Genomic DNA, 18,199 nt, shown 5'->3' with positions numbered 1-18,199 from the left:
TATCCTTGTTAGGATGTTATTGTTGTTGTTGTTGTTCTCTCCCTCCTGTGATTGTACGTATCTCCTCTTCCTCTTATTTACTTCATCCATTTTGGGGAAATTGGCCATGTTCACATGTTTTTGGGGCACCACTAGTGATGGTACGTTGATGTGTACCATTGTGCATATACCATTCCACAACGGAGGCAAGGTGTGATATGCCTTATCTCCGCAGGCCCAATAGTGATCCATTATCACTGCCGTTCCAAGACCCCCCTCTGGTAATTCTAACATACTTCCACAGTTGGTGTTATATCCCACCTCCACACCTCCTCTGTGTTGGTAGCATGACTTGGGCACGGTCAGCGGTAGTATGCTTATTGGGTCATCATCCTTCTCCATCCATATCAGCATGGGTACGTATTTGCCCCATGTCGTCCAACATCTGTCGTTGTGTTCCTGTATGGCGGTAATATTTTCTCTTGTTATCATGTTGCTACCGACCACTCCTATTTCCCATTCATTGTTCATGTATACCTTCCCTGTTATCGTTATCAGTGGCCTTTCCCAAGATCCTTGTATACCAGGAACTTCAGTGGCGTACCAATCACATGGTAGGTATTGTAGTGTTATTTTCTTCGTTTCTCCCTTTTCAGGGCCACTCGTCATGTAGCTGAACACTTCAGCGTGTAAACCGCTCTTATGGTAACTCAAATATGACTTGAGGAAATTGTTTTCGTATGGGTATGTGTCTCTTGTTTCCCACTGCATTCTCACCACCGTTCCTTGAAATCGTCCTCTCGTTTGAAATAGTGCCAGATATACTATACATCGCGCCGTCTTTTCCTGTATTTCTGTGGCGACGAAGGTCCGTGAAGCGCTCATGGCGTATGGGATCAATGAGCACACATAACAGCTATCTTCTGTCGTCTGCTTACCAATTTGGGTCATGTGCTGGTACCACATGTTGTTTGAGACGTGTGCTGAATCTGTTATGTAATTATCAATACCCTTCTTACCAGAATATGTGCTGCGTTTAACTCTACTTCCCTTATCCGTAGGGTTGCTAGTACCACCTGACGTCATACCTGTTGCAGCCGTGGGAGGGGGCATGTTAGTTTTGGGTGCAGCCATAATATTGATAGCATAACTTTTCTGCCATACAGAGGCAGCCAGCAGACCAGTGATGACCAATACTCCTATCATTTTTATTACAAGTGCTAGTCTCACCGGCATTTTGATCTTACCTTGCTGCAGTCCGGCAGCTCATTCTTGCGACGTTAAAGGTGCCCGCCTGAAAATCCTCAATATGCTTGTTATTATTATTAGTCGTTGTTATTAAGCTCTCCCTATCAAGTAATCATTCAGTGCCCAGGCGAAGAGCTGTTCCCATGCTAACCTTAGTGATCTATCTCTTAGAGCCGGTAAGTGCTCGTGAAGATGGGGAAATGATTGTTCTATGGCCAAAACAATAATATAATATAATATAATATATATGTAATATACACGTACCCTCCTTCTTTTTAGGTACTTTGGTCTTCTTATATGATATACAAATTGGTGTGCTAGGGCTTCAGGGGTGTTATCAACTGTGGGCAGCATCTACTCCTGGGAAGAGTACACTGTTAGTTACTTATTTTCTTAACAATACAATTATACATGGTACCTGCATGTGTGAGAAAAAAAAGAGAGAAAACACAAAATTGTGTCTTATATGTGTGTGTGTGTGCAATACCCAAGTTTGTTATACAACGTCCTTCAATCGGGGGTGACCTTAGAGGGGAGGGGTCTGGGGCTCAGTTGGGCAGAAGTTGTTTACTTTGTGATCTCGTGACCATGGGATGGGCTGTGGGCCAGCGTCCAATGTCCATCTCAGCAGTTGCCTTTGGGGAATTTGGGGGGTGATCAGATGTAGTGACACTACTATCATCAGCTGTGATTGATGTGTCCTTCTCTGTAGCCGATGCTGTTGATGCCGTTGCTCTTCCAATGGCTCTTTCGTTAACGCTAGGGCGGGTCTGGAGTTTGTAGATCTTTACGTCGTGCACGCTTATCCTGTAATTTCACCGCTTTGGTAGCTACCTCTTCTACCAAATGAGGACCAGTAAAGCGTGGGCCGTTCCACTTTCTATTAAAGTTGCTGAGTAGCACATGGTCACCTTTAGCAATAGTGCATAGTCCTTCCTTTCCCAGTTCCTTGTTGGTGTCTTCTTGTTGAGAACTCTTCAACCCGCCCCCGTGCGCTCGAGCTGTTGAGATACAAACGCTACACTCGTAATCAAAGAAGACACATATTGATACATTTCGTCACCAAGAACAGTTGCAGTGTTTTCATGGTCTGTGAATGCTCTTGATGTAGGCGTTAGAGGAAGGCGCATTTGACGTCCTGTCACCACCTCGTGGGGAGTGAGGTGGTGGTCAGACCCTGGCCTATTCCTTAGCTCAAATAGAGCCAGCGGAAGACAGTACAACCAGCTCTTCTTGGTTGTCTGCTGAATTTTTGCGATTTCTTCTTTCAATGGGCCATTCAGGCGTTCACATACAGCGTTGGACTGCGGGTGATATGCATATGCAAATTTATTTTTAATACCCAGCAAGGACGTGATGAGCTGAAACATTTCATTAGCAAAGTGTGGGCCGTTATCTGACCGCAGCACTTCGCACACACCCCACCTGGGAAAAACCTCGCTCACAAAAAATTTAGCTGCTCTGAACGCATCCGCGTGTGAGCAGGGTCCGGCCTCGATCCACCTGGAGAATGGTCATACCACTACAATCATATACCTATGTCCTTGACATACATTGATCATATCAACGTAGTCAATATAAATGTGTAGAAAGGGTCCCTCTGGCCGGGGTATAGTACCTTTTATCACTTGCAGCGTGTGACCGGCCATAAACTGTTGGCATGTGAGGCAATTGCTGATGAAATTTTTTACATGAGAATTTAACTCGGGGCAGAACCAATCTTCCCTAATTTGTGCTGCAATTACTTCCTTTCCTGTATGTGCTGGATGATGGAGCTGGGCCAGGGCGGTGTTCAACAGTGCCAACGGCATGACCACCTTTCCAGTGTTATTTTGACGCCACAGTGCGTCAGTTGGGGACATCGGACATCCTCTTTTTACCCATAGTTCCTTTTCTGTCATTGGTACGGCTGCCTGTAATTCCATTATCTGTGTTGCGGGGAGATGGGTGTACCCTTCTTTCATCATCATCTGTTTTGCCATCCCCCTCCCCCTCCCTCTCTCTGACTCAGGGGGGTTCCATATTTCACCAAAGTATGCCGCATGCTTGGCATGTGCGTCTGCTGTTTCATTCCCTTTCGAGATATGGTCGTCTCCATTAGTGTGTGCCGGGCATTTAACCAAAGCTATCTCTTGGGGATCATTAATTACTTCAATTAATTCTGCTAACAAAAGAGCATGTTGCACTGGGGTGCCATCAGCTCTCCTGAACCCTCTTCTCTGCCATTTTATCAGCCCCGAGTGGACGGTTGACGTGACATATGCGCTATCAGAATATATAGTAACTCTTTTGTCAACGCTTTCCTTCAACGCCAAGATCAGTGCAACCAATTCTGCTGCTCTAGCCGAATAATGCTGTGGTAACTGCACGCATTTCACAGGGACATACATCAAATCTTCTGTCATTTTTACAACTGCTGCCCCAGTTCTCCTCATCCCATCACTTTGGTCTATTGTTGATGACCCATCAATGTACAAAATCTCCCCACCCTTAAGTGCATCCTCTTCAACTTTTCTAGTGCATGAGTATGTTTCGATAGTCTGTGTACAATCGTGAGCATAACCACCTTCCTCAATAACTTCCGCTATAAATCTGGCTGGGTTAACTGTACTGCATCTGACAATTGACAATACGGGTCTAGACAAGATGATCTCATAACCTGACGTCCTCTGTGTGGTTAGTGTGGACTTAGGCTTATTCAATATTGCAAATAGCGCATGCTCCACAAATAGTGTGGTTGGGCACCCCATTGTAATCGCTGATGATTTCTCCACCGCAAATGCAGCTGCGGCGAGACTCTGTTCGCAAGGGAAATGTCTTAGCATGACAGGGTCCAAGTGACAGCTGTAGAACGCTATTGGCTTATGTCCCATGCTGGTTTTCTGAGTCAATACTGCTTTCATTACTGCTGAGTCGCAATGCGAAAAGATAAAGAACTGTCGTTCATAATCTGGGGTGGCTAGTACCGGAGCAGTGGATATGGCGTGTTTCAACTCGTCAAATGCCTCCTTCATTTCCCTTGTCCATCCCAATGTTTTGTCCCCTTTGTGTGCTTCTCTCAATGCCTCGAGTAGGGGTCCTATGTATGAGCTGTAGTCAAAAACCCATGCTCTACAGTAATTGCATAATCCCAGGAACTGCTGCAGCTCCCTCACCGTTTGTGGTTGTGGCGTGTTGGATATAGCTTGTGCTCTTTGTGGTGCAATCTTTCTTCCGTGCTGGGATATTAGTTGACCAATGTATTGTACCTGTTCCTGAAAGTACTGTAACTTTTCCTTGTCTACCTTGTAACCCTTTTCAGCCAACACTGTCAGCATTTTCATTGAGTCCTCCCTGCACCTTTTCTCGGTTGTGCTGCAAATTATTATATCGTCAACATATTGAAGCACCGTACTTTCTAATTCAATGTTTCCCAAGTCCATCTGTATTACTCTGTTGAAAATTGAGGGTGACTTGCAGTACCCTTGTGGTAACCTGGTGTGTTTCCATTTTGTGTTCCTGTATGTGAAGCTTGTCAAGTCTTGTGAATCTGGGTGCAGGGGTATTGAGAAAAAGGCATTTTTGAGGTCAATCACGGCGAACCGTGAGGCCTCTGCCGGAATTCCACATAATTTTGTGGCTGGGTTTGCTGCTATGGGGTATTCTGCCTCTACAATGTTATTCAAGAGTCTGAGGTCCTGGATAAAACGCCAAGACCCTCCTTTAGCTTTGCGCACTGGGTACACGGCCGTGTTACATGGTGATTCTGATGGTACCAATATGCCATTATTTATCAGGGCCGTTATGGTTTCGTATATGCCCTCATCTGCCTCTTTTGATAGTGGGTATTGTTTCACTCTAGGTAGTATTGCACCCTTCTTCAGCTTTATTCTTACTCCTCTGATACTCTTTATGCAGCCCACGTCATAGGGACTGGTGGTCCACAGTGATGCTGGAACCTTAGCCATAACTTCCTAGTAGAATGGAACTGGGGTAGATGCGGGTGCCTCAGGTGCCATGGCCATTTTCTGTGCCACTTGCTTATACGTCACTCTTAGCCATATATCTACACTCATCATAAATACCATCTCTCCTTCTTCCCTGTCTTCTGAAAAGAGCTCTTCATCGGACACCTGAGTGAGCCTGCATCCCTCAGCCAGTGCTATCACTGCCCTCCATGCTCTCCCTTCCCGGTCTTGGGCATGTACTGCGATATAATCAGCAGTTGCTATAATACTCTCGATGCTCACCGAAATCATCTTCCCTTCTGGTTCACTGGCTGGTGTCTCAGGCCTGAACAAATATGCTGCTGGCCTCCTCCAGATCTCTCCTTCTATTCCTGGCATCCAGGTGAATGCCATGTCTGTTCCGTACTGGAACAGTTTGCCATCCACTGGCTCAGCCCGAGCTACTGTCTGGCCACAGTACGCTTGCAGTATTTGTCGTGCAGTAAGCATTTTTATTCCTGGTGTGGAGCAAATTATGCCATCCTCCGTGAAGGAGATTGTCATATTTAATCTGCTCATTATGTCCCTCCCAAGTATGTTCACTGGCGACTCCCTTGAATACAGGAGCGGGACAGACATGTCATAATCTCCAATAGATAAGGAGATGTTATCAGTAAAGGGAACCAACCCCTAGCCTCAGAAAATCCTTGGGTGTTCATGGCCTCACCTGACATTTTGAATCTACCCTCCCTTATACAAGACCTGGTTGCCCCAGTGTCAACAAGGAATGATCATTTTTTGTCACCTATCGTTACCTCAATGCGTGGTTCCTCCGCACTATTAGGTGTTATCGACAAGATGGGACACACCAAGGACGTCTGTGGGCTGTCCTATTGTGGGTATAATGACTGACCGCTTCCTGTGTAAGGGTTGTGTCCCAGGATAGTCACCCTTCCCAACTGTGTTTGTTGTAGCTGTGTATCGGTGGGGGTTAACTTATGGTCCTGTATTTGAGTGAGCTGCTGCACTGGCTGCACTTGGTGTTGTTGTGTTATTGCCGCCTGTTGTTGCGGTAGTGAATATGTCTGCAGCTGTTGTTGTGTTGCTAATTGCTGCTGTGTGCTGCTCTGTTGTAGCCCCTGTGGTTGTTGGTAACCCTGCTGCTCCCTCATAGGCCCTTTTTGTCCTTGTTCCCCCCCATGCTGGTGGGGAGGGTCTCATTCTACACGTACGTGACATGTGTCCTAACATCCCACAAACCCAACATACAGGTGGTTCCCTGGTCTGCCATGGGAAACTTCCTGCATTATCTTGGTACCCTGGTTGCCCAGTGGGGTGGAAACTTCGAAATCCTCCCCTTTGCTGATGTGCAGGTTGGCCATATCCCTTCCCCTTCATCATTCCTCCCCTTCCCCTGAGGTTGTTATAATATCCATTTCCTGGTACCATATACCCTCCTCCTAGGTTAGCCGTGTATGGTGGGGGTGGCGGCAGCTGTTGTGTTATAAGTCGTGGTGATTGTGGTAGTGGTGCTATTTGTAGTTGTGAGGGATCCTGTGCGGCCTCTACTTGCGTGGGGTTTGGTGTCATTGTTGTTGGTTTAGTTATTAGTGCTCCTTCCATGGTGTATTTAGTCAGTTTTTTCTGCACTAATTTAGCCTCTTCCGCTTTTCTATCTTTTTCCTTTTGTTTCATCTTTTCTTGCCACATCCTACAATGGTGTACTATTGTCAATTGTATTTCCAGCCAGGCCTTAGCTTCCATTACCACTATTTTCTTCAATTGTTTTTGTACTGTCTCCGGAAGCCCTTGTATTAGTATGTGGTAAAATATTGCTGGTGTCTTGTCCCATTGCTCTCTAGTTTCCATACACCACTTCTCCTGAATCTCCTGGATATAATCAACAGGATCTTCGTTCTCACGCATCTTGCGTGATGTAATTGCTCCTATATCCGAGGTGTCTGGGTATTGTACCCTCAGAGCTTGCCATAATGCATGCCTGCAATTCGCAAATGGCCCCCCCGTCATGTGATGTGTTCGTTATTGTGACCCCGGGGAAACCCGCTCTCTTCCAGATGTCATCTGCCGCATCCCCTAATATTGATATTAATAGGCCCTTCACGTCTCCCACTGCTAGTTTCTGTCCTGCAGTGTGCTTTTCCATCTCGTATATCCATTTTCCCACTCCTCCACTTAGTGATGGGAGCCTGCACATTATATTTTCCTTATCGGCATGCTTTCAAGGGACATATTGTGGTCTAACCCCCCCCTCTCCAATAGCTGCATTAGTTTGTGTCCCATCTGTCCCCCCAGTCTTCATGGTGTGGAATCCCTATACCCCTCTTCTTCTTCTGTGTCAACTAGATCATCTGTCATGTCCATATTACCGCTGCTTGTTGTAGCTTCCCCTTCATTTCTCCCCCTTCTCTTATTATTTTCTTTATTTAATGTGGGTGTGTGTGTCTGTTCTTCCTGCCTGCGTCCAGGGAGATCTCTAAGCCTGCCGGCATAGGGGGTGTGTTCAGGAGCGGGTGTGGGCAGACATGTTGGGCGGAATGATGCAGGTGTAACTGCACGTGTTTGCCCTCCCGCCACTTCTCGTTCTTTCTCCTCACTTCCCCCCACTTCTTCCTTCTTTCTGCATGCCCATGGTGATTTCCGGTTGGTGCGGGTGATGTACAATTTGTCTAAGCTTTCCCTATCGCCGCTTCTTCCTTCTCCCCCCATTCCTTCTTCTTCTTTGCTGCAGAATTCATCCAGGAACGACAACCCCAAATCTGTCCTTTTCCCCCTAATTGTCACTGTTTTTAAGTCTATTAAATCCGTTCCTTCCTCTTCTCTTTTACCAATTGCTCCCCTTTGCGCTGATGTTGTGGCTACTTCTGCATCCCGACGTACATATGTCCTTACCCCACTCTCCACTTTCCTCTCTCTTCTTTCCCCTTCCCTCTTCTCCACTATTTCACCACCTATTTCCTCTCTTTTCTGTTTCAATTCCTCCATCACCTCACTACTCACCTTCTCTAATATCCTTTCTTCCTCTCTCCTCCTTTCCCATCTCTCTCTCTCCCTTTCTTATATGCTTTCTATTACTTTACCTTCCTCATATTTCCTGGTGCTCTCGGATAGTATTTTCTTCTTCCATATTTCCATTTCCTTTTCTTTCTCTTCTTCCTCTCTTTTCCTGTCACGCTGTGCTACTCCAGATACCCTTTCTGCTATCGTCTTCATCCTTTCAGCTTCCTTCTTCCGTTCTTCAGTTCGTTCCCTAATTTTTTCTAACTCATCCTTACTTTCCTTCCTTTCCCGCCTTCTCCCTCGTTCCTCTTTCTCAAGCTGTTTGATCAGTGGATTTTACTCATTCCTTAATTCTGCCAATCGTTCCTCCAACATCTCCTACTCTGCTCATAACAGCTCCCCTTCTCTCCTTTTATCTTCCTCCCCTCTTATTTCACCGCTGCCCCCATTGTCCTGGTTCATTCTCCGTACTACCTCCTTTTCTTCTCCCGTTAGTGTCCCTCGCAATTTTAACAGCACCTGCGCGGCTACCCACTCGTCGTGTCCTATGGTTGGGATTGGTTCTTCACTATTCTTCCCTTCCTTTGCGTGCATCTTCGTACAAGTTGGGCCTACCGTACTTGCCACCTCCTCCCCCCCCTGTGTAGCTACCTGTAGCTGTATATGGTGGTGGGCTTTACGCGGGGTTCGAATATCCCTCAGCCACCATTAGTTGTTGCCTTACTGCTTCTCGTAGTTCCGTCACAGGATATAACCCCCCTTCTTCCTTCTTCACTACTTTCGCTAGGGGCATGTCGTCGGTCCTCTCCTTCTTTACTTCTATTTCATTTGCGATGCTAAGCTTTTCATCCCCCTCTCGGTCTCTTCCCACGCACTGTGCGCTGTCAACCTCCTTTTCCCCATTTCCCTCTTCCTCCTTAATCTTCTTCCCCTCCTTCGTTTCCTCCACAGTGAACATCCCTGTTGGTCCTGGTCGGGACCCCTGGAACATCCTCCATAAGTTAAACGCCTCCACGTGATGCGCCAACTTCTTCGCCTTGTATGTGTTATGTATGTGTGTCAGTAGTGAGTGTTGGGCGTACGGGTCAAAACTGCCGTTAGGCGGCCAGGATGTCGTCATTTTGTTGCCTGTCCCTTGTGTCCATTCTATGCTGTATTTGATCAGTTTTTCCCTATGGGGCGATAGTGTTTTACACATATGCTGGAGTGGGGTAGTGAGGGTATTCCTCCACCCTCCCGATTCTAACCCGTATGACATGGTTACACTGTGTTTTTAGCTCCCTTCAGTATAGTTGTCGTTACCTGGCCCCGTAGTTTGGGGACTTGCGACCGTCCGCTAAAAGACAGTCAAATATAACAATTGCAAATATGCTGTCTTTTCCTGTGTTTGTTTTTCTTCCTTAATACCGTTACGGCCCCTTGCGGCCACGGCGCACGAAGCCCCCTGCGCTGCGTGCCCTGTGTGACGTGCTTATACAGCCATCCCACTTTTCTCCTCCCCTCCTCCTCCTACCTCACTCGGCGTGGCCGGCGTTCTCCGTGCACGGTTACTTCCCCCTCTCCACCTTTCCCGTATTTGGGGTGGCCGACAACCTCTGTGCGCACCCCCTGCCCTCTATTCACTTCCCCACCACCCTTCAACAATGCTGTGTGGTCAAGGTATCCTATGAAAGCCCTATGGGTGACGTCACCGACCTCTTCCAAAAACTACCGGTATGATCTTTTACACTTCAGAAAGCTCACAATAAGTTTTTACTGTTTGTCCCCGTTAACCCCAAAGCTGTCCTCTTGTTACGCCTGGAACAAGGTAATTGTTGGGAAGACATCGACAGGCACAGGTAAGTCTTCAGAAATAGGTTTATTTAAGTTTACTAGGGAAAAAGACCCCCAACATCAACATGGGCTCCCTACAGAAACATTAAGCAAGATCAACTGACAAACTTAGAACACTCAGAGTACCGCAGTCCATTGCACACTCTATGACCTCATCAGAACCAGAGACATATAACATTCCATTCCACCCAGCTTTATCATGCCAGGTAGCTTAGGCTGCTATACGAACAGCAACATCATAACACATCTCCCTTTCTTTTTCTTTTATAAAGCTCCTCCGCAAACCATACATTTCACACATCACCCCTCTTCACTGTGGCCACTCTATTTTTATTCCAAACTTGGCCACCAGCCACTCGCACTGCACCCTTCAATACAGCCACAACTTTGTGATTCGTGCAGATCACAAGCCTTTGAAAGTTATTTTTGAAACGAAAGGTCTAGACAAAATATCACGCAGAGTAGCTGGATGGGTTACCAGGATGCTAAGACTTCATCCAGATTGGGGTCATCTTTCAACCACAACTCCTCGCGTATCTTATTATATCTACAGTGCGTCATAAACTGATCACGAATATGTTCATCGAATGTTCCTTGGAACTTGTAAGTTAAAGCTAAATGTCGCAGGGCTGTCACATAATCCTCAACTGACTCACCCTGGGCTTGCATCCTCATCCGAAAGTTATATCGCTCCAATATTGTGCTGGTCTTGGGATTGAAATGCTTGTCCAGCTTCAACAAAGCAATGTCAAATTAATTCGTAGCATCACCTTCGCCACCATCTCCTGTTGGTTGAGGAAGCGTCTCATAAATTCTTTGGCCTTCATACCCCCAAAAATGCAATAACAGTGCTAACTTCCTCTCACTAGAATATGACGTTCCGCCGGCAGCCTTTAAATAGTGTGCAAATCCTTTACACCACTGCGCCCATGGTATTTTTGCAGCTCCTGGTATCGGCATAAATATCGGTGGTCCAGCTATCCCCGGCAGTCCTGCCATGTCTGGTCTTAAAACAGGACATGCTGCTCAGAGAGACACTCCAAACCAGCCTTCAGCCACTTTCACTTTTCAGGAGACACTCCAGACCAGCCTTCAGCTCCTCACGCCCTTCCCACATCAAAATTACTTCCTTTTCGGGCCTCCCTTTCTTATTTGTAGTTTTTTCTTTTTTAGATGCAAATAATGTGCCTTAGATATAACGCCAAATGTGCCAACGCTCTTCAGACCAGGGTGAGCCCATGTATTAATATGATGGCACTGGTGCGCTCCAACTAGAAGCTGTGTGGTGCCTACCCCTGGAAATCCCAATGCGCCTCTGCTCAGCACAGTATGGCATCAAATCACCTGCTTCACCGTGCGCATTAACCAGCAGCTGCGTGGTAGATTTGTCTCTTTAGGATTCTGCATGCGCCCGTATTACCTGTCATACGGCGCCCTTTCCCGGAACAGCCGCTCCTCTTCCGCTTCTCCACTTCCTCCAATTCTTTTGTATGGGATTGCGAACACCCGGCAGATGCCGCGCCTTTCTGCTACACCGTCCGGGTGCCAGCACTAGCCTTCCCCCATGCAACGATGCCGGGGAAACGACAGGTGGGACGCGAGGGGCCAACGGCCTCGTAGACGTTCCAACAGCGGAGCGGAGCGGGCTCGATTCCGGAAGGAATCAGGGCCTGCGGGTACACGGGTCCAAGCGGCACACTTACTTGATAGTCGGCTGCCGGACTCAGTGGCCGCTCGACGCCGGAACAAAGCGGAGCGGCCAGCACATGGTGTGACTAACTGTTCAATTCAAACTGCCGCTGCTACGCCGGGGGCACGGCGGAGTGGCAGAGTCTTCAGGATCCTTGCTGGGGGTCTTCAACATCCCATCCTCGTCGCCATTGTTGCGAAGACATCGACAGGCACAGGTAAGTCTTCAGAAATAGGTTTATTTAAGTTTACTAGGGAAAAAGACCCCCAACATCAACATGGGCTCCCTACAGAAACATTAAGCAAGATCAACTGACAAACTTAGAACACTCAGAGTACCGCAGTCAATTGCACACTCTATGACCTCATCAGAACCAGAGGCATATAACATTCCATTCCACCCAGCTTTATCATGCCAGGTAGCTTAGGCTGCTATACGAACAGCAACATCATAACACAAACCAACAATATACTCGTATAATCGGACTGCGCACGCTGTGTTGCCTCGCGTGTGATACGCCCCTCAACGGGAGGGCTTAACCAGCCAATTATCTTCCGTACTAGGCAACAAGTTAGCTACCACCTACAGGAAAACGTCATCTATCTATCGAGTTTCACTGCTCAATCAATAGGGATCCTCATCTACTCATTGATCAATAACAGCCAATTTGTAGGAAAGCCACCCACACACCCCCCTTACAGGTGGCCACGACCTAGGCCAATCAGTGTCTACGAGCAACCACACGTGGTGCTTTCTTGCTCCACCCACCCTTTTCCGTGACGTGGTAGCGGACGGCTCTCGCGCCTGTCCTGCTACCATTCACTTCACCGTCAACACTAATTGATCAAATCTTCGCCGCACACCTTAGTAACACCGCCCACCGCCCTTATTGCACTCCTCCCCCTCCCTCACAATCTCACATTGCTTGTTTGGTGTGACATACTCACCAAGTTCTCTTGATGCGGGGCCGCTCGACTGCGTGCACCCCTCCAAGCGGCTCGCCACCTCCCCTCGTCTGGACCACGTCTGGACACTCGCCAACCGCAGGCGGGATACTTCTCAATCGGCTCCCGAGGGCCAATATCCGGATTGCGCTGTCCGGTCTTCTCGCAGTTCTGCGCTGGTCCTGTAGTCCTCAAAAAGGGGGCAGCGGCAGAGGGGGCCCGTGCCGCTGGGCCTCCTCGCAACGAGAGACGTTGGGAAAAATAAAAATGAAAAGGTAGATCGTAAACAGATCTCAGCAGTGCCTCCAACTTGTTGGGGTGGTTATCCCGGGGTTGGCTGAGCCGTCTGCGGACCTCCAGGCTGGGAGGCCCCAACTCCTCCCGCGTTCCCCAAGAAATGAGCATGAGACACACTTACGAAGCAAGGCGATTCTGCTGTTTATTAAAACAACGGCAGGGATGGGTCTAGGATCGTACGTGTCCGTCCAGACTCTCAAAATTCGTGGGGCTCGCAGGCCCTTTTTGCTGCAGTATGACGCGCTACTTGCGTCACCTGGGAAAGTTAGCGAAAAACCTATTGCCACTCCGGATTGGTTCCTCAAGTGGTAGGGTTAGTATAGTATACATATAGAGAGCAATATTAGTGGTTGAGGATGAGTCAGTTTGTATACTTGGGTTGTCCCTTCTATTAGATAGTTGAAAATTGTTAAACGAAGACCCCTGATGATTGGCTAATGTTAGTGGCGTCAGTGATGAGTGCCCCCATGTTCTGATTGGTCCTCCCGAGAGCCCCCCAGTCTGGGACCAACGTTGTTCACAGCTCGCGGTCTACCTGTCACTAGCAACAATGTGTAACAATGTGTTTGTGCAGACAATGTGCGGGTTTGCTCATAGGCTTGAGAGCAGGCCATTCCCATCGCTGTAGGTGTCCATCTGGTCATTTCACTGTTGCAACCTGTGTCCCAGACGTGGGACCCAGGCGACTTCTTCCTCGTGGGTCTGGCACCTTGTCAGGTTGGCTTGGTCACGTGTGGAGAGACCGTAGCTGGGGAGGAATTCTGCACATTTAAAGTTGTATTTTGCTTCTGTGTGCTTGGCTTTGCCTACAGGTGTGACCTTGGCGCCGGCTGGTAGCATACGAGTTGCAACATCGCCCCCTTGGCTGTGAGCTCTCGCAGGGCTCGTTCTGCGTGATCAACACTTGTACTCTCGCTTATTCAGTGTTCATGGCGGTTCTTGCTTGCGGCCTACTTGGGCCTGGTTCATGGGTGGGGATGTGTGATGCACGGCACCTGTGCTGCGGTTCGACATGGCTTCATAGGCAGTATTATGTCTTCTTTATATTCTCATCACGATGCAAGGGGTGGGAGAAGCGTCAGCAAGTGTATACGCGAGTGCTTTATACGTCTTGCGTTTCTGCATTACTAAAAAAACCTATGTGAAAAATAATAAAGATGCGCGTCAGTGGGTGTATCCGTCACCTACGTCATAGCACTGAATATATTCTTCGTGTGGTTTGGTGCGTGAGTGACAAGTGTGCATGGTGGCACGTGTGTTCTTGGCAGTTGGCTAGGTCGTTATGGCATCTCTAACGATGTGGTTACTTGTTGTTGAGGTCTTAGTCGAGTTCATCCATGCCGCAGGTGTCGGCTTGAGTAGGGCAGGCTGGTGGGCATATTCTTATGTTCTTGAACCAGGGTATTTGGTCGTCTGGTAGATAGACAAATTCATCTCGTGGTGGGTGTCTGGGCCGCGATCCTCTAGGCCATGGTCGCGAGGAGATTGGGGGGAGCTTTTTCTCCCATTCTCCCACTTCAGTTGAGTTTCAGATATTCCTTTTGTTTTGGTAAATAGTACTTGCTGTACCCTTTGACAATAACAAAGTCCTAAAAGACTACAATGGGCTACAAAGCTACTGGGCTAGTCGGATGTGAGGGAGATAATATTTATTTATTTATTGTTTGCTTGTTAGGCACTTACAGAATAAGAAAATACTGTTTCAAAGTGCCCCCAGGGCAGGGAGGGAGTGAGGGTAGGAAATACATTACAACACAATATTTAAGAGCAGAGGGGGAAAAGGGAGAGGGAGGAACAGTTCCATGTGTTAAAATCGTGGCAAAAATGGCCATTTACCCAAACAATTGCGGTAAAAAGGATGTGGTTTTGCCGCTGCAATCCATGTAAAGGATGCAGGGACACCCCCGCAGTCCCCAGACCCATTATACCATTTAAGGGGAGCGGGGGACAGCCCTGCGACCCCTGCTCCCCTTAAATGTTATAATGGAATACACCTTTATTGTGTCAAACCACAGCATTTTTGCAGCAATTTTTTGTCAAAGCAAAATTTTTGCCGCGTTTTTATTACAGCATACCGGAGGAACCTACTATGCCTTCTGATTATTCAGAACGTGCAAGTGCAGAAAAGGAAGAGGGAAGAGGGGGTAAGTGCTGGGGAGTCTGAGCTTGTGGGTATACCATAGACGAAGTGTTAGGAATGTTGAGTGCTATATAGCCTGGGCCGCGGGGGGTGTAAATCCGAGCCTCCAGAGCGGTGGGAGTGCAGATGCAAAGTGCTGTTTATAGAGAGGAGCTGGAAGGAATTGGTGTGGGATGTCAGGACCACAAAGATGCATAAGGGCCAAGGATACTGATTCAGAAACTGAGGGATTACCAGAGGAGAGTAGAAGAGGAGGTAAAGAGGAAAGTCTTAAGGAGCTTCCAAAATTTGAGAAGATCCTGCTCAGGGTGCAGAGGGAGGGGGAGGCTATTCCAAAGGAGGGAGCCCGCACAAGAAAATGAGCGACCCTCCTGCCCTCTGTTTAGCAAAACGCTTTACACACAAAGTGGTCTAGAGGGAGAGTATTTAGTGAGATAAAGTTGAAGATAATGTGGTCCCCGGGCGCAGACGGCCTTGTGGATGATGCAGAGGGATTTGAAGTTAATCTGTGCAGCAACTGGGAGCCAGTGAAGACTTTTTAGTGCAGGAGAAATGCGGTCCCTGGGCCTAAAGCCAAGAATAAGTCTTGCTGCCCTATTTTGGATAAGCTGCAGAGGTCGTAGAGTGGAAAAAGGAAGATTCAGTAGGAATTGGCTGATGGGGCCATTGGCTTCTTGCCGTTAGAGATAATTCTGCTTCTTTATAGACAGATCAGCTTCGTGCCTTCGGTAAACAACGGTTCTGATACTATAAAAGGCTGGCTTCAGTGGGGGCAGTCAGAGCTGCTCATGATCCTGGACAGGACTAGGCTGGAGGCAGGCAGCGCTGAAGGGCCTAGGAGCAAGCTGGAACTACTCGCACTAAGCTGGAACTACTCTCTCTATATGAAAGCCTATGGAGAGGGGTGGGGGATCATCTCTCCTTTTTTCTGCTTGGATTTTGTAGGATCTGAAATTGCATTATTGGGCTCAAAATGCTTTTCATTTGGCTTTTTGAGAAACACTACTATTATTGGCTGAGCTGCATAGGGAACCATTCCTACCTATGGCAATCAGCTCACCACCCATGGAAATATTGTATTCTTAACTGGCTGTGGCCTGCATCATGGTCAATTCCAATTTACACTAAATCTTTTAAGGCTTTTTTACCTTTTTTTGTTACTTTTTTCTAAGATACCATGCTGATTTTGATAGGTGGTTTTTCCTATTGGTGTTGATATTTTGGGGGGTTTTTCTTCGATTGTGCAGGCTCCAGCGATCCAACCCTTAGCTGTCTTCTCCCTTTCTTGGATAGCGCTACCATTGATAAGCATGAGTACCTTGGAGCTTCATAACACAATCTTAAAATGTTGTGAGTACCATGGCTTTCCATGTCATTAAATGGTATACATGGTATACATGGCAATACCTGGCATATGATGCAAGCACCAGAGTACATCCCGCCAATACCTGACAAATGATGTTACTTCCTGGGTGGTCTTTCCATGTGTTAACAATGAGCTGTAACTATGCAATATTTTAAGATCAAACAAAACTATTGATTTTGTGAATGCGTGTTTGAAGATCTTTTTAGAAAGTTGTGTTCTTTAGTCTAACTAAAATGAAATGAAAAAAACACTCTAGCAATCCTGCCATCTAGTGTTCACCATGTATATTTACATATAACCACGAAAGAACTATGTATTGGTTTATCCATTGCGCTTCATGAACAGCAATGGTGAGGCAATTGTCCGTTTTAAGAGTTACTTACGTCCAGCCGACCAGGAGAATGTCGCCGGTCAGGGCCAAAATCACAATTTCTCTAAGTGTGCCTTGCCTTTGTTCCTTGGTGTAATGCTTTGGGTCCTTCTGGTGCAACAATATTCAAAACACAAAACATGAATGATTCTGTCCAGCGTAATGCTTGTTTCAATGTCACTCTGTTCGATACCATGGATGGGCACTGCGAGGGAGTGTGCGAGCTCAGCTGGCAGTTAGACTCGCTAAAATGCCGATATTATAAAGCCGTCCACAATTTATGGGCTGCAGCCAAAGGGGAGGCACTGCCCTGCCTGAGACTCTAGGGGCGAGGCCCAGAGGCAGCAAGGGGGCGGGCCCAGCAGCAATGTTGCCTGACACTGAAGGAGAGTGAACAATAGCGAGGAGCCTTCTCTTTGCTTACAACAGGTGGAGCTGAAATTATTAATGTACCCTTTCATTATAAATGACAGACAAAACATAGAAGACTGACAGTGGAACCGCACTAAAAGAAGATATAAACAACTGAAGCACCGATCCACAAGACTCCCATATGGTCTAGCGGTTAGGATTCCTGGTTTTCACCCAGGCGGCCCGGGTTCGACTCCCGGTATGGGAAGGAAGCCTTTTAGATTATTTAATCACTGAAAATGATTTCTTTCATTAATGTCTTCTAACATGTGACTTTTAAAAGCTGGTCACGCCCGGCTTAATGTATATGTTGAAATGTACTCGGTGTAAATGCCGTTCTTTGTCAGAGATCACGCTTCAGTTACTATGTATGTGCACAGGGGACTAGCAACATTATCAGCCACCTTCCAGGCAGGAGGTGCTTGAAACCAGCCTCCTTCCAGGCATGAGGTGCTTGAAACCATTTTTAATTATAAAGATGAGGCTGAAGGAGATAAAAATTGGTACTCTATATTTTAGCAATAGGAAATTTCATTTTTTGGGTCAAAAAACACTTTATTATTTTTCCACACAAGTTGCATCACCACAAAGAAAAAAAAAAGAAATAAAAGAACACGAACTTCTACCCTCCCGCCCCAACGCCTCCATTTTCCCACCTGGTTGAAACTTATTTATTTATTTTATTTATTTATTAAAATTTATAAAGCGCCTAACGGCCTTATGTGCACATGGCACCGTAGGAGATACAGTCAGACAATAGTACTACATACAATTGCAGAAAAACGTGCAGATCAGATACATACATTCACAGAAAAGAAGTACAGACAGGACAGGTCCCCAGGTTGAAAGGTAGGCCGTCATTTCTTATGTACATGTGAGGCAGGTCTAGTTAAATAGCTTGGATTTGAGCTCTCTGCGGAACGCTGTGAGTGAAGTAATAGTGGTAGCGCGTTCTAGTTCTTTGGAGCAAGGAAGTG

The 18,199-nt window shown here is 47.1% G+C and overlaps 1 non-coding gene across 1 annotated transcript; it reads left to right on the top strand.

Annotated features, from left to right (window-relative positions):
- Positions 1-17,358: 17,358 nt before the first annotated feature.
- TRNAE-UUC (transfer RNA glutamic acid (anticodon UUC)) lies at positions 17,359-17,430 on the top strand. Its single transcript has one exon. It is a non-coding gene; the product is annotated as a tRNA-Glu (tRNA).
- Positions 17,431-18,199: the final 769 nt, after the last annotated feature.

This window comes from Ambystoma mexicanum, chromosome 2q, assembly GCF_040938575.1.
Source record: "Ambystoma mexicanum isolate Mex_15411 chromosome 2q, UKY_AmexF1_1, whole genome shotgun sequence".
In the NCBI taxonomy this organism is placed as follows: domain Eukaryota; kingdom Metazoa; phylum Chordata; class Amphibia; order Caudata; family Ambystomatidae; genus Ambystoma; species Ambystoma mexicanum.
The sequence above is the reverse complement of the archived record's forward strand: the minus strand, read 5'-3'. Positions and strand labels throughout refer to the sequence as shown.